The following is a 14776-nucleotide window of genomic DNA, read 5'->3' as shown; positions in this document are numbered from 1 at the left end:
TAGGTGATCTGCCCACCTTGGCTTCCCAAAGTATTGGGTTATAGGCTTAAGCCACCGTGCCTGGCCCCAAATATTTTCATGAATTAAGCCCATATCAGTAATGTGCTTTTAACGTTTCCTCCTGTAAAATGGAAAACATGAAGCATCGCTAATCTCTGAAGATGACCAGGCAGAGGAAAGCAAGGGCTGCACAGAAAACAAGGGACAGCCCCATATGTCAACAGAGGCAGTGACACTGCAAAGGATTTCATGACAGAATTTCCACATCTATGGGCACAAGACCAGATCACAAGGTGAGGAGGTTTGTGGTTCCAAGGAATTTTGTCTGTGATTTATCTCTATCAGGATGGCTTCATTTCTAATTATCTTCAAGTTTTGATCCAAGAGTTTTATCTAAACCTTAGTTAATATTGTATGTCATCATTGTTTGGTCCAAAGGGGCCAAAATTAGGTGGGACAATTATGTTCTTCTTGTCCCTAATGAGGCTCTCAGGGAATCTAGTCCCAGTGGCCAAAGCAGGTTCCTGCAAATGCCTGCTCTGTGATTGCCCCAATGGTTACTTACACAGAGGACTAAGGCCATGAGCCCCTACTCCTCACGCACTCAGGACTTGCCTGTGTTTCCAAGACATTCCAACTCCCACAATAAGTAGAAGCATTGACCAGTTATGTAGAAGTGAGGAACAACTGATAGTGACAGCACCAACCTTCTCCAGGTAAGGTCGCAGAGGTGAAAAATTAAATATGTGTTGGCTCAGATGTGAAGTTCTTTTAGGAATCTTCTTTTCTACATCATCCAGATACAGGAAGTAAAGAGTACAGTACAGAGAAATAAAGTATAGGAGTCCTGAATCCATCAGTTGTCACTTGAGATTAACCAAGTAATCATCAGTCGTTCCTCCAGTCTCTTTATGAGCTGCTAACTAGTTGGGTGGGGAACACATACTTGGGACTCAAACCATCTCCTTCTCTGGCTGCCTCACGCAGATGTATTTTATCAGTGAGCTTGCTGACATGGACAATTTTCTCCTGGCTGTGATGGCCTATGACCACTTTGTCACTGTGTGCCACCCCTTATATTACACAGCGAAGATGACCCATCAGCTCTGTGCCTTGCTGGTCACTGGATCACGGGTGGTTAACAGCTTGAATGCTCTGCTGCACACCCTGCTGATGGCTCGACTCTCATTCTGTGCAGACAACACCATCCCTCACGTCTTCCGTGACGTGACTCCCCTCCTGAAACTCTCCTGTTCAGACACACACCTCAATGAGGTGATGATTCTTACTGAGGCTGCCCTAGTCACGATCACCCCATATAATTCCCTAGTCATGATCACCCCATATAGGCTTCCTATATGCACATCGCCTGTGCCATCCTGAGGGTCCCATCCATGAAGGGAAGATGGAAAACTTCCTCCACCTGTGGCTCCCACCTGGCTGTGGTTCTCCTCTTCTGTGGCACCATCATATCTCTGTATTTCAGCCCTTCATCCTCCCACTCAGCTCAGAGAGATATAGCAGCTGCTGTGAGGTTCACAGTAGTGAGTCCCATGCTGAACCCTTTTATCTATAGTTTGAGGAACAAGGACATAAAGTGGGCTCTTGGCAAAGTGGTTGGCAGGAAGACATGCTCTTACAGATGGACATCCTGTGGAATTATCTGTCATTTCCAGGCATAGCAGTCTTTGCCAACTCATTGAATTGTAGCAGTCTATCTGTCAAAGTGTCTTCAAGGAACTTAGAATAAATACATCCAGTAGATACTTATCAATGAACTCTGACTTAACTACAACCCTGCTCTCTTAAGTAGGTAATACATTTGTTTCTAATTATGATATTTAAAATTCTTTTACATAAAAGTCAAACTATTCCTTTCCAAGTAATCATTTTGAAAGGCTATATGTTGGCCAGGCATGGTGGCTCACACCTGTAATCCCAACACTTTTGGAGACAGCGACAGGCAGATCACCTGAGGTCAGGAGTTCGAGACCAGACTGGCCAACATGGTGAAACCCCATCTGTACTAAAAACACAAAACTTAGCCAGGCGTGGTAGTGGGTGCCTGTAATCTCAGCTGCTTGGGAGGCTGAGGCAGGAGAATCACTTGAACCCGGGAGGTGGAGGTTGCAGTGAGCCGAGATCCGCCATTGCACTCCAGACAGAGCAAGACTCCATCTCCAAAAAAAAAAGAGGCTATATGTTACAAATATTTTTGCACTTTCCTGTTGTAAATGCTATTAGGCTCTACAGCACTGGTTTTCAATCATAGCTGCATTTTAGTATCATGTGGGGCACTTTGAAAATATATACAGCACATCCTCCAACAACGTTTTGTTCAATGACTTTTTCTCTTTTTTTTTTTGAGATGGAGTCTCGCTCTGTCGCCCAGGCTGGAGTGCAGTGGCCAGATCTCAGCTCACTGCAAGCTCCGCCTCCCGGGTTCACGCCATTCTCCTACCTCAGCCTCCGGAGTAGCTGGGACTACAGGAGCCCTCCAACTCGCCCGTTTTTTTTTTTTGTATTTTTTAGTAGAGACGGGGTTTCACCGTGTTAGCCAGGATGGTCTCGATCTCCTGACCTTGTGATCCGCCCGTCTCGGCCTCCTAAAGTGCTGGGATTACAGACTTGAGCCACCGCGCCCGGCCTCTTTTTATTTCAATAGTTTTTGGGAGGCAGGTCGTTTTGTGACACCGGTAAGTTCTTCAGTGGCGATTTCTGAGACTATGGTGCACCCATCACCTTAGCCGTGTACACAGCTAATATGTAGTCTTTTATCCCTCACCCCCATCCTGCCCTTCCTCCTGAATCCCCCAGATCCAATACGCCTTTGCACCCTGATAGCTTAGCTTGCGTCATTTGTAGTTTCATATAAATTTTAGGTTTGTTTTTCTGTTTCTGTAAAGAATGTCATTGGTATTTCGATAGGGATTGTAGGGAATCTGTAGATTGCTTTAAGTAGTATGGACAGTTTAACAATATTGGTTCTTCCAATCCATGAAGATAGAATATCTTTCAATTTTTCTGTGCCTTCTTCTATTTCTTTGATCAACATTTGATAGTTTTTAATTGTAGAGCTCTTTCACTTCTTTAATTAATTTAATTCCTGGGTAGTTAATTTTATTTGTAGTTATTGTAAATGGAATTACGTTCTTGATTTCTTTTTCAGATTGTTCGCTGTTGGCATAGAGAAATGATACGGATTTTTGTGTGATTTTGTATCCTACAACTTTACTGAATTTGTCTATCAGTTCTAATAATTTTTTTGGTGAGGTCTTTAGGTTTTTCCAAATATAAGGTCATATCATCTGCAAACAAGGATAATTTGACTTCTTCCTTTCCAATTTGGATGCCCTGTATTTCTTTCTCTTCTCTGATCACTCCAGCTAGGACTTCCAGTACTATGTTGAATAACTATGGTGAAAGTGGGCACAGGTTCCAGATCTTAGAGGAAAGGCTTTTAGTCTTTCCTCATTCAGCATAATAAAAGCTGTGGGTCTAACGGCCCTTTGCAGCTGAAAGTCACCCTGCTCTGGATCTCCTTTCAGATTGCTCGTTATGAAGAGTGAGCCTAGAAACCCTGCCTAAGGAAATCCGAGGTTCAATCTGGGTAAAGCCAATAGAGGTGAAAAATTGAGTCGCTAGAAGTTCTCTGTGGGCAAAAATGTTGTGCTGGGAAGGCTGAGGCTGTTCCTTTTGGCCATAATTCACACTCCTGGGCCTCACACGGATTCCGAAGAATACTTCATAATTTTCAGTGTCTCCTCCTCTAATTTGACTGCCTTACTTTATGGGGGTATATTTAACATAATGTGTGTCTTCGATTTCAAAGAAATAAATTTGCTATTCATTCTGTCCAGGATGCCTCACCTGTCTTCTTTCTGAGTAGCAAACTCTACGTAAATCTTCCAGATCCAAGTTAACGTCTCCTGCTCTCTGAAGCCTTTACTAATTCCCGTAGGCTGAGACAGCCATGTCTTCTCCTGGGTTCCCTCAGAACACTCTTATTTGAATTATTGTACATGCAAGACCACCCAGTTTGTTTATTGCTGCTGCTTCTCCTAACTTCTGCTTCATCCTCAAAGCCCTCTACCGATGTGAGATGCATAGGACTCAGACATACACTGTGCCCCTCAGATACAAAGCTTGGCTCCTGACAGAGATTACTTATGCAACCCACTTTTTTTTTTTTTTTTTAAGAAAGAATCTTGTTCTCTAGCTCAGGCTGAAGTGCAGTGGTGCAATCTCAGCTAACTGCAACCTCCGCCTCCCAGATTCAAGCGATTCTCCTACCTCAGCCTCCTGAATAGCTGGGATTACGGGTGCCCGCCATCACACCCCACTAATTTTTTATATTTTTAGTAGAGATGGGGTTTCACCATACTGGCCAGGCTGGTTTTGAACTCCTGACCTCAAGTGATCCGCCCACACTGGCTTCCCAAAGTGCTGGGATTACAGGTGTGAGCCACCGCGTCCCGCAGCAACCCACTTATACTGAATATGAATGAATGAACATCATCTTAACTTTCAATTTGACATCTTTAATCAGGCTAGAGGCTTAAAAATTATATTTTGGGAAAAACAATATAATATTTACATTCTAGAAAAGATTTCAAAAAATATAAGACAGAAAATTAAAGTAACATATTGAAACATTGTTAAAAATACTTTGGTAAAAATATTTTGGTTGAAAACAATTTCAACCAGAGTTGATTTCAGGTTATGTATACCATTTTGCATCCTGATTTTTCCACTTACCATTTCCCATGTTGTCAAATACCTTCAATTGTGATGTTTACAGTTGTGTGACATTTCATGATATGGACGTATTGTAATTTATTTGGCTTAATGCCCACCAACTTTGAGCAGATTCAATTCCCTCACACATGTAAATTACATTGCAGTGGACATCAGGCCCACACAACTTTGTTTGCATTCATTAACATTTCCACAGATAACCAGTAACATTTCAACCACAAGGGCAAGTATTGGGTCATATTCCCTTATCTAGTTATTTCCACCCAATTCCACTGGCCTTTATTATCAGAGAGTCTCACCTCTCCTGTCGTTGGCAAAGGATCCCAAAGCTCACTCATCCAATGGAGTCGGCCATGCCCAAGGTTCACGAATGCCACGTATTCACTTGAGGACTCTGCATATAGTACTTTTGCCCTTTTTAATCTTTTCTTTCCTTAAATTTGAGAGGAGAAAAGAAAACGATAAAGAACTGTCAATTCTACATAGGCACACAATCAAGATGAAATTACCTCCTTCACAAATGTCTTCATTTTAAAACTTTAAAAATTGAAGTATTCCCATATGCTTGAATGTGTTTGTAACTCACTTTTATTATTTAACATTTGCTGCTCAATTTTCCCTTCGTTGCCTTTGCTGTCAGCAACCAAACTTCTTGCTGTCAGCTCGTTCTGGTATGGCTTCAGAGGCAGAGAGGGGACTCTCTGGAGATCATACCACTCCCAGGTGGACAACATTCAGTGACTGATCCCTGGGAGGTATAAAAGCCCTGACATTTCTGCCCAGCCCAATACAACTCTGATGGCCCACTCATCTCCAGAGCTGTTCATGGCTGCCTCTGGGTTTCACTTTCTTCACTGCCCAATTCCCTTCTGGCTCCTACCTCCCACCCAAAGTTGTTGATGGTCAGTAAACATCTCTACCCCAAGTTCCGCCTTAGCATGTGCTTCTGGAGAACCGAATGTGAGACAACGTTTTAATAACAGTAACAACAGCATGACAACAGTGAACAAGAACAGCTATGATGAAAGGCAGGCGAGCTCCAAAGTGGGGCATAGCCTGCGAGGGTTCTTGGCTTTGCCCAGGAAAGAATTCAAGGGCAAGCCAGAGGCAGAAGAAAACAGCTTTATTGAAGAAGCAGTGCTACAGCTCCCTGACTGCTCCTGCAGAGTGGGGCTACCCCTGAAGCAGAGAACAGCAGCTTAGGGAGGTTTTGCAGTCACATTTGTACCCACTTTTAATTGCATGTAGATTAAGGGGTGGCTTATGCAGAAATTTCTAGGGAAGGGATAGTAACTTTTGGGTCATTGGGTTATTGCCATGGGAAGGGGCGGTAACGCTGGGATGTTGCCATGGCAATGGTAAATTGACATGGCGCCTTGGTAGGCGTGTCTGCTTGAAAGCTGCCTCTGCCGGGACCCTGTTTTAGCTAGTACTCAATCTGGTACAGTGTACAAGACCCATCTCTAGAGTCAAGTCCCGCCTCCTACCTCAGCTACACCATGTTGCCTTACCAGAGATTAAAAACCAGGGGCTAATCCATTTGCCGTATTACTAACCATTCTTTGAAAACATCACTCGGTATTTTATTTGAAGAGATAATTTTGCAAGATACAGTGAAGCTATCCAGTCATTTCACCTGGTTTCTCTGTGTGATTCGCATTGTTACTATTACTTTCTTTTTAAAACTTATGATGCCATCAGTTTCTTAAACACCATTCTCTGCTTGTTTCTTGTTTCCTTGCCCACCCCCCACTTTTTTTTTTGAGACAGAGTCTCACTCTGTCGCCCAGGGTGGAGTGCAATGTCACTATCTCAGCTCACTGCAACCTCTGCTTCTCGGGTTCAAGTGATTCTCCTGCCTCAGCCTCCCAAGTAGATGGGATTACCGGCACCCACCACCATGCCTGGCTAATTTTTGTATTTTTAGTAGAGATGGGGTTTCACCATGTTGGCCAGGCTGGTCTTGAACTCCTGACCTCAGGTGATCCACCTGCCTCGGCCTCCCAAAGTGCTGGGATTACAGCCATGAGCCACCACGCCCAGCTGCCCCATTGGTTTTGTCACCTTCTCCTCTTCCATCATCCCCTATATTCCTCCTGGGCTTAATCCTTGGATTTCTTTCTCACTCTATATTCTCCCCCTGGCCAATTACATCCACTTTTGTTTCTATAACTGAACCTGTATATACTGGTGACTTCTCAATCTGTATCTGCCAGACCTCCATTTGGCCTGTAGACCCATGATGTCCAGCTCTTGGGCTCCTCCAACTGGATGTCTTATATGACTTCACACTTAACATTTCTTAAATGGAACCCAGTATCTCCCCACTGCTACCATCAACACCACGACCCACACTAACATGCACAGACACACCATATACTTCTTTTCTGCCTACACTGCCTATCTCAATTAATGGTACCACCATGTGGCCATCCTCTTACCCCCTCCCTTATCCCACATATTCAAACAGTCACTAATTGCTCTGCATGCTACCTCCTTAACATCCTTCAAAATTATTTCTTACTGTAGTGGGTAGAATTGTATCCTCCCAAAATATATGTTCAAGTCCTAACTCCTAGTACCTATGAATGTGACCATATTTGGAATAGAGTCTTAGCAGATGTAATCAAGATGAGGTTATGCAGGATATGGTAGGCCTTACCCCAGTGACTGGTATTCCTATAAGAAGACGGAAATGGCCAGGTTCGGTGGCTCACGCCTATAATCCAGGCACTTAGGGAGGCTGAGACATGTGGATCAGGAGTTCGAGGTCAGGAGTTCGAGGCCAGCATGACCCACGTGGTGGAATCCTGTCTCTACTAAAAAGACAAAATATTAGCCAGGCGTGGTGGCGCACGCCTGTAATCCCAGCTACTTGGGAGGCTGAGACAGAATTGCTTGAACCCTGGAGGCAGAGGTTGCAGTGAGTCAAGATAACGCCATTGCGCTCCAGCCTGAGCAACAAGAGTGAAACTACATCTCAGGAAAAAAAAAAAAAGAGAAAGAGAGAAATTTGAACACATAGAACCCCATGCAAAGACACAGAAGACACTCAGGGACAATGCCATGTGAAGATGATGGCAGAAACTGAAATGACGCATCTGCAAGACATGGAAAACCAAGAGTTGCTGACTGCCACAAGAAGCTAGAAGAGAGGCATGGAACAGCCTTCGGAAGAAACAAATGCTGCTGACCTCTTGATTTTGGATTTTAAGCCTCCAGAACAATGAGATAATACATTTCTGTTGTTTTTAAAATCTAGTTTGTGGTACTTTATTACAGTGGCCATAGGAATACAACATCCTAATAGAATTGTTTGCCTTATCCTTCTCAATGCCTTGTACAGCCTTCTGCTGCTGTTGTTTGCATTCCTCTTAGTTCTTCTGCCATGAGCTTATAAAGCCTTTGGAAGCCTTGAGAGAAAGATCAGATCATTATTCACATTTGTGCATGTAAGTGCTACGCACTGGGTTTGGTTCAAGTAAAGTGTATAATGTTTCATGAACAATGAACAAATAGAAGGAATCAGTACCCCGAGGATTTTTTTGTGTGTCTTTCTCCTTATCTTCTCCCTATCTCGAAACTAAGCTGTATGCATGAGTGCAGGGGCCCAGTTTTATCACCTTGTTCCTGGGATGTTCTAGTTGCTATACAACTATTGTTTGCCTAAATAAATGACTACATGAAAACGAATATGATGTGGAAGTCACTAGAGAGAAAGATGAAAAGCTTCCTAAAGGAGATGATGGGCTTGGCTCAGTTCTCCCTCACCCACCTTGTACCAAAGTTGCCCAAGCCATATTAAAGCCTGAAGCAAAAGGAAAAATACATACCATCATACACATGTTTTCATGTATTTTTTTAAACAATTAGTTTTTCCAGAACACTTAAAAGAGTTAAAAAAAAAAAAAAAAGGAAAAACAATTGGATGAGGTGGCTTATGCCTGTAATCCCAGCACTTGGGGGCCCGAAGTGGGAGAATTGCTTGAACCCAGAAGTTCAAGACTAGTAAGGGCAACATAAAATTAAAAAAAGATTAAAAAATTGAAAAACTGAAAAAGTAGCTATATTAAAACTCAAACTACTGGGCCGGGTGCGGTGGCTCACGTCTGTAATCTCAGCACTTTGGGAGGCTGAGGTGGGGCGGATCACGAGGTCAGGAGATCGAGACCATCCTGGCTGACACAGTGAAACCCCGTCTCTACTAAAAATCCAAAAAATTAGCCGGGCGTGGTGGCGGGCACCTGTAGTGCCAGCTACTTGGGAGGCTGAGGCAGGAGAATGGCGTGAACCCGGGAGGCGGAGCTTGCAGTGAGCTGAGATCGCACCACTGCACTCTAGCCTGGGTGACAGAGCGCGATTCCGTCAAAAAAGAAAAAAAAAAAAACCCAACTCAAACTATTTTAAGCTTCACTGATTTGTACCCAGACAGGATCTTGTTTTTTTCACTCAGGCTGGAGTGCAGTGGTGCAATCACGGCTCACTGCAGTCTCAACCTCTCCAGTTCAAGCCATCCTCCCGTTTCAGCCTCCCAAGTAGCTGGGAATAAAGGTGTGACAGCACAGCCAGCTTTTTTTTTTTTTTTTTTTTTTTTTTTTTTTTTAATAGAGACAGGGTCTCGCTATGTTGCCCGGGCTGGTCTCGAATTCGTGGGCTCAAGCTATCCTCCTGTCTCAGCCTCCAAAAGTGCTGAGATTACAGGCGTGAGCCACCACGCCCGGCCCCAAACCAAAATATTTTAAAATACCGTCGCAGCTTTATAAGGAGGATACCCTCTGAGAAATGTGTTGCTCTTGGGCTGCAAACCCGAAGAGTGTTACTGTACCAGACCGTGTAGGCAACTGCGACACAAACATTTGCGTATCTAAATATATGTAAACACAGAAAAGGTGGAGTGAAAATGCGGTATTATAATCTTAGAGAACCATAGTCGTATATGCGGTTTGTTGTTGACCGAAACAACATTTGGGGGCCCACGACTGTATTACATTCCCAGCGCCAGTGGTAGCAAACATCAACAGTATTTTCAAAATCTAATTATTTGCTTACCTTGGTTTCAACTGAAAGAATTGCCAGAGTATTTGACAATGTCTTTTGACCAAATGAAGAGCTAAAATATAGCTTGTATCTTACTGGTCTTTGCATTAAGTTTGCTTTTTAAAAATATCGCATTAAAATATTATTTATCTTCATTACTAAATTTTTTTGGCCCCAATAAGTTTTGCGCGTGCTTCAGTTTTGCCTGCGCGAAATCGGGAGTCTCCCGGACGCAAACGACCCCTCCCAACAAGTGAACAGCCCCCGGCTAGTCCACCACGCGCAGGCGCAGGGCGGCAGGGACGAACCCGGAAGTCCCTCCCTGAGAAAGCGCCGCACAAGCCCTCGAACGGGACCAATCCGAGGCTGCGTCGTCCAGCTCTCCTTGCCCCGCCCCCTGCAGGTTTTTCTTTGCTTATCCAATAATAGAGGACTATTTTCTCCGCTGGCGCCCTCCTGTCCAATTACATAGAAGGGGGCGGGGCCTAAGCTCGGCGCCGTCTCTGTAAAGAAGTGCGGCGCCATATTTCACCTGGAGTACTGCCGCTAGGAGTCAGCCGCTTGGGCTACGATCCTGCGTTGGCTCTAGTTTTTTTTTTCTTTCTTTCTCGTTCTTCCTTTCGTTCTTTCTCTCTCTGTCTCTCTTTTTTTTCTTTCTTTCCTTTTTTTCTCTTTTGTGAGACGGAGTCTGGCTCTGTGGCCCAGGCTGGAGTGCGGTGGCGCAATCTCGGCTCACTGCAAACTCTGCCTCCCGGGTTCACGCCGTTCTCCTGCCTCAGCCTCCCGAGTAGATGGGACTACAGGCTCCCGCCACCACGCCCGGCTAATTTTTTGTATTTTTAGTAAAGACGGGGTTTCACCCTGTTAGCCAGGATGGTCGCGACCTCCTGACCTCCTGATCCACCTGCCTCGGCCTCCCAAAGTGCTGGGATTACAAGCGTGAGCCACCACGCCCGGCCCAGTCTGGATATCTTTTAAAAAGGCGAGGTTGGCTGAGGAGCCAGCAGCGCAGAAATGGATGTAGGTGGGTCGGGTTCTCTTCTTCTCAACCGAAGCCCTTACTTAGGGCTTATAATAAGGTCTGAGGACAGGCATGGCTTGGGTGACTGTTAGAAATACGTAATCTCAGGCCTCCTGAATCAGAATCTTCATTTTGATAACATCCCTAGGTGATTTATGCGCGCGTTAACGTTTCAAAATGGCTGCCGTACGCTTCCCAAGATTTTGTGTTTAGGAGACAGTGTTGACATGTACATTTGACTGTGCAGACGGTGGCCTATACTGCAAACCTAATGAAGACAATAAGACTCGAGACTTGTGAGTCACACTCTGGATCTTTATGACCTCTTAGACATCACTGGTCACCTAATCAGGATGATATAACGAAAGTTGTGATGTGGGATGCTATAGGTAGAAAACCTACAGTGACCATGGGTGCTTGAGAATGTGCAGAAGCACCCAGGAAAGGTGTAAAAAGAGGTGTTCAGCCAACCTGAGGTGGAAAGAAAAGGTGGAATGTGTATTAGGGATGCATGGGTTTATTCACCAACTGGGCATCCCACAGACATTGTCTCTAACCAAGGAACCCAACTTATAGTAAAAGTGACATGGTAGTCAGTTTCCAAGATGACTCTCAATGATGCTAGCCTTGCGTAATCCCTTCCCACATTGAATTCGTCTGATAGACTCAGCAATAGTGGATATAAGAAATGATGTATGACATCTGGAGCTGGGTGGTACAAGATACTGTAACTTCCATCTTGCTCTCTTGAAGCACTTACTCTGGGGGAAACAAACTATGTGTGAGAACATGTCTCATTAGCTCTATGGAGAGGTCCATGTGAGAAACGGAGGCTTCCAGCTGACAATAACGTGAAGGAGCCATCCTGGAATCCCATCCTTCAGCCTCAGTCAGGCCTTCAGATGACTGAGCTGCTGCTGAAAACTTAACTGCAATTTCGTGAGAAACTGTGTTCCAGAACCATTCAGCTAAACAACGGCCAGATTCAGGACTCACAAGATTTGCGTGAGAGAAATGTTTACTGTTTGAAATTGCTAAATTTTAGAATAATTTGTTATGCAACAATAGGTAATTAGCACAAGGGGTCCGACTGGTGTCCGCGGGATTCATGGGTATTGTACACCATCAACACAAGCAGCTGACGTTATGGCATAGTGAGATGGTTTTTTAAACACTCAGTTTTGGCACCATTTGAAGCTACCCTATAAGTTTTGGGTGCTGTTTTACGGTTATTGTAAGATTCATACCAGTGGACAATATATGCGGAACTTTTTCTCAGCCAGGAATTTATAGAGCAAGGAAACGAGGGGTACAAGTGGACATGTCTTCTTGTAATACCTAGTGATTTACTTGCAAAATTTTATTTCTTATCCTGGAAACACCGGACTTTGTAGAGACTTCTTGCTGGCCATTTTGGGCTCCATTTGTTACTGAATAAACTCACCAAAAAGGCGATTCTAACATTGTTATGGCTTTGACTATCAACAGAACATAGTTCTGCAGCTTCACAGGGGTAGCAAAGAGGATTATGGATAGAAAAATCTCAGAGAATTCTGGAGTTCACATGTTCATTGATAACGTGAAAAACTGGAACAATCTTATACATTATAAGCAGGACTATAAGGAGGCCAAATCTCTCAGACATGAAAGTTTTGGGTGATTACGTCAGATTAAAAAACAACCTGGAACAGCTGAGACATTGGCTAAAGACAAGGAAAAGGAATTAGCTTGTGGACGAGAATAATTATTAATACCAACTAAGAGTTTGTGGCTACCTGCAGAAATAAAGATTACAGTATTTGTTCATATTTTCCTCCTTTTTATCCTTTCTGTTTTCTCCATATTTTATATACACAGGATGTGTAGTTCTTGGTTAGCTTTCAAGCTGGATTCAGAAGTTTCAGAATGTCAGGATGGGATCACGATTGGAGTACAGGGGATCCTCTTATGGACCTTGATGGAGTAACTGATGGGACTTTGCATTGTTTCCTATTGTGGGAAATATAGCTGCACTATGTTAGGCCAGATTGTTTCTTTGGGGTAAATTGGTAAGAGGGTTATGTATTCATATGCAACTGAAGGGATGGATTTTAGTGAGCATTTATCATGTTTTTGGCTTCTGAATTTCTGCAACTCCTTCCAAAGCTTAGGTAATCTGTTGCCTCATAACTATTGGGAAAATAACTTACTTCCTGTAAAACAGGAAATCCAGAATAACTGATTTCCCAGTCTCTCTTGCCCCAAAGATGTGGGCATGTGACTGCTCATCAGATATCCCTGACTCAGCCTTTGGCACAAGGAAGAAGAGACCAAGAGGAACCTTTTCTGGCAGTGGTAGCCATTGCAGCAAGATAGATTCCTGGGGCAGCAGTGGCAGCAGTGCTACTAGTGTCACCTCATGGCCAGTGATAACTGTGTCAAAACTATGAACGGCAACATTTATGCTTGGAGGCAGCAGCTGCATTGGTATTATTTTTTTCACTATAGCTGCTGTGTGGTCTTCCGAGCCTCGTTCTCCAGCTGCCCAGGGTTTTTGAAAGGTATTCATTATTTTCATGAAATCCTTTCCTGCTTAACTCAGCAAGAGTTGGTGTTTGTTATTTGCAACTAAGAACTGCGAATGAGGCCAGAATGTAGCCAGTCATTAGAAAATGACTTGAACTGTGAACTGGACAGCCATCCGTACTTTCTCCAGCTCTTCTCTCTGTGTGTTTACATCTTTTGCTCTTATCTATAGACGTTTGCTTTTTATCCATCTGTAAGTCAGCCAAAAGACAATTGCAACCTTCTGGGATTACTCGTTACAGGCCAAGTCCTAGTGAGTATGATCCGTGGGCCCTCGGTCCCAGTTCCAATTGCCCTAATCCAATCATGAATCCTCACTGGGAAGAGGATGATAGAGTATAAACTGGGCTGCAGGAGTCCATACACCTATGGATTAGGGGGCCATTTTCAGAAAAGGCTGACCCAATGTGAGCTGGGAAGGCATCCCTAAATGAAGTCTACTTTAGGAACATGGAGTTCTTCAGTCATGGCATGCTGTGCATTTCCTGATATATTCTCCCATTACAAAAAGGGTATCCTTTACACCAAATGCTTTAAAAGATTAAACACAGGCCGGATACGGTGGCTCACCCCTGTAATCCCAGCACTTTGAGAGGCTGAGGCAGGCGGATCACCTGAGGTCAGGAGCTCAAGATCAGCCCGACCAACATAGTGAAACCCCGTGTGTACTAAAAATACAAAAAGTAGCTGGGTGTGGTGGTGCGCACCTGTAGTCCCCCCTACTTGGGAGGCTGAGGTGGGAGAATCACTTGAACCCAGGAGACAGAGGTTGCAGTGAGCCGAGATCATGCCACTGCACTCCAGCCTGGGCAACAGAGCTAGACTCCGTCTCAAAAAAAAAAAAACAATTAAGCACAACTCTGCAATGCCACCCTTACACCTGCCCCACCCCAGTCTCTGCATCCCCATCAGCAAACGCATCAAGTGAATGCAGTAAATGACCATATATGTGAAAAAAAAAGGAAGGGTTCAGATAACACTGCTATAATCTCAGCTTCTGAGCTAGGAAGTTAAGAACAACCTTCTGATAACCAACTTTTCAAACCTGTAAACATAAGCCCAGATCAGCAAAGTGATGCAATTTGAGGTCTCAGTGAATTTTCTTTGGGACTTAGCTCCACCAAGGTTGCTTTATCTCCAAGTTCTGACCCAGTAGTTAGAGAATATACTTTGCCATCATTGCTGGGTACCAAAGGACCAAGAAATAGGTGGGATAATTCATTTCTGCTTGTCTCTAATGAGACTGTCAGGGAGTCTAGTCCCAGTGGCTATGGAAGCTACTGTAAATACCCGTTTGTGATTCTCCCAAACATTCATCCTGCACAGAGGGATAAGGCCATGAACATCTGCTCTTCACTTGCTCAGGACTTGCCTGTATTTCTAAGACTTTGCCAT

At 44.1% G+C, this 14776-nt stretch overlaps 1 pseudogene; it reads left to right on the top strand.

Moving 5' to 3' along the window:
• The first annotated feature begins 269 nt into the window (after positions 1–269).
• LOC105541562 lies at positions 270–1682 on the top strand (annotated as a pseudogene).
• The last annotated feature ends 13094 nt before the right edge of the window (positions 1683–14776 follow it).

The sequence above is a fragment of the Mandrillus leucophaeus genome, unplaced genomic scaffold (genome assembly GCF_000951045.1).
Source record: "Mandrillus leucophaeus isolate KB7577 unplaced genomic scaffold, Mleu.le_1.0 Scaffold240, whole genome shotgun sequence".
NCBI classification, from domain to species: Eukaryota; Metazoa; Chordata; class Mammalia; order Primates; family Cercopithecidae; genus Mandrillus; species Mandrillus leucophaeus.
The sequence above is the reverse complement of the archived record's forward strand: the minus strand, read 5'-3'. Positions and strand labels throughout refer to the sequence as shown.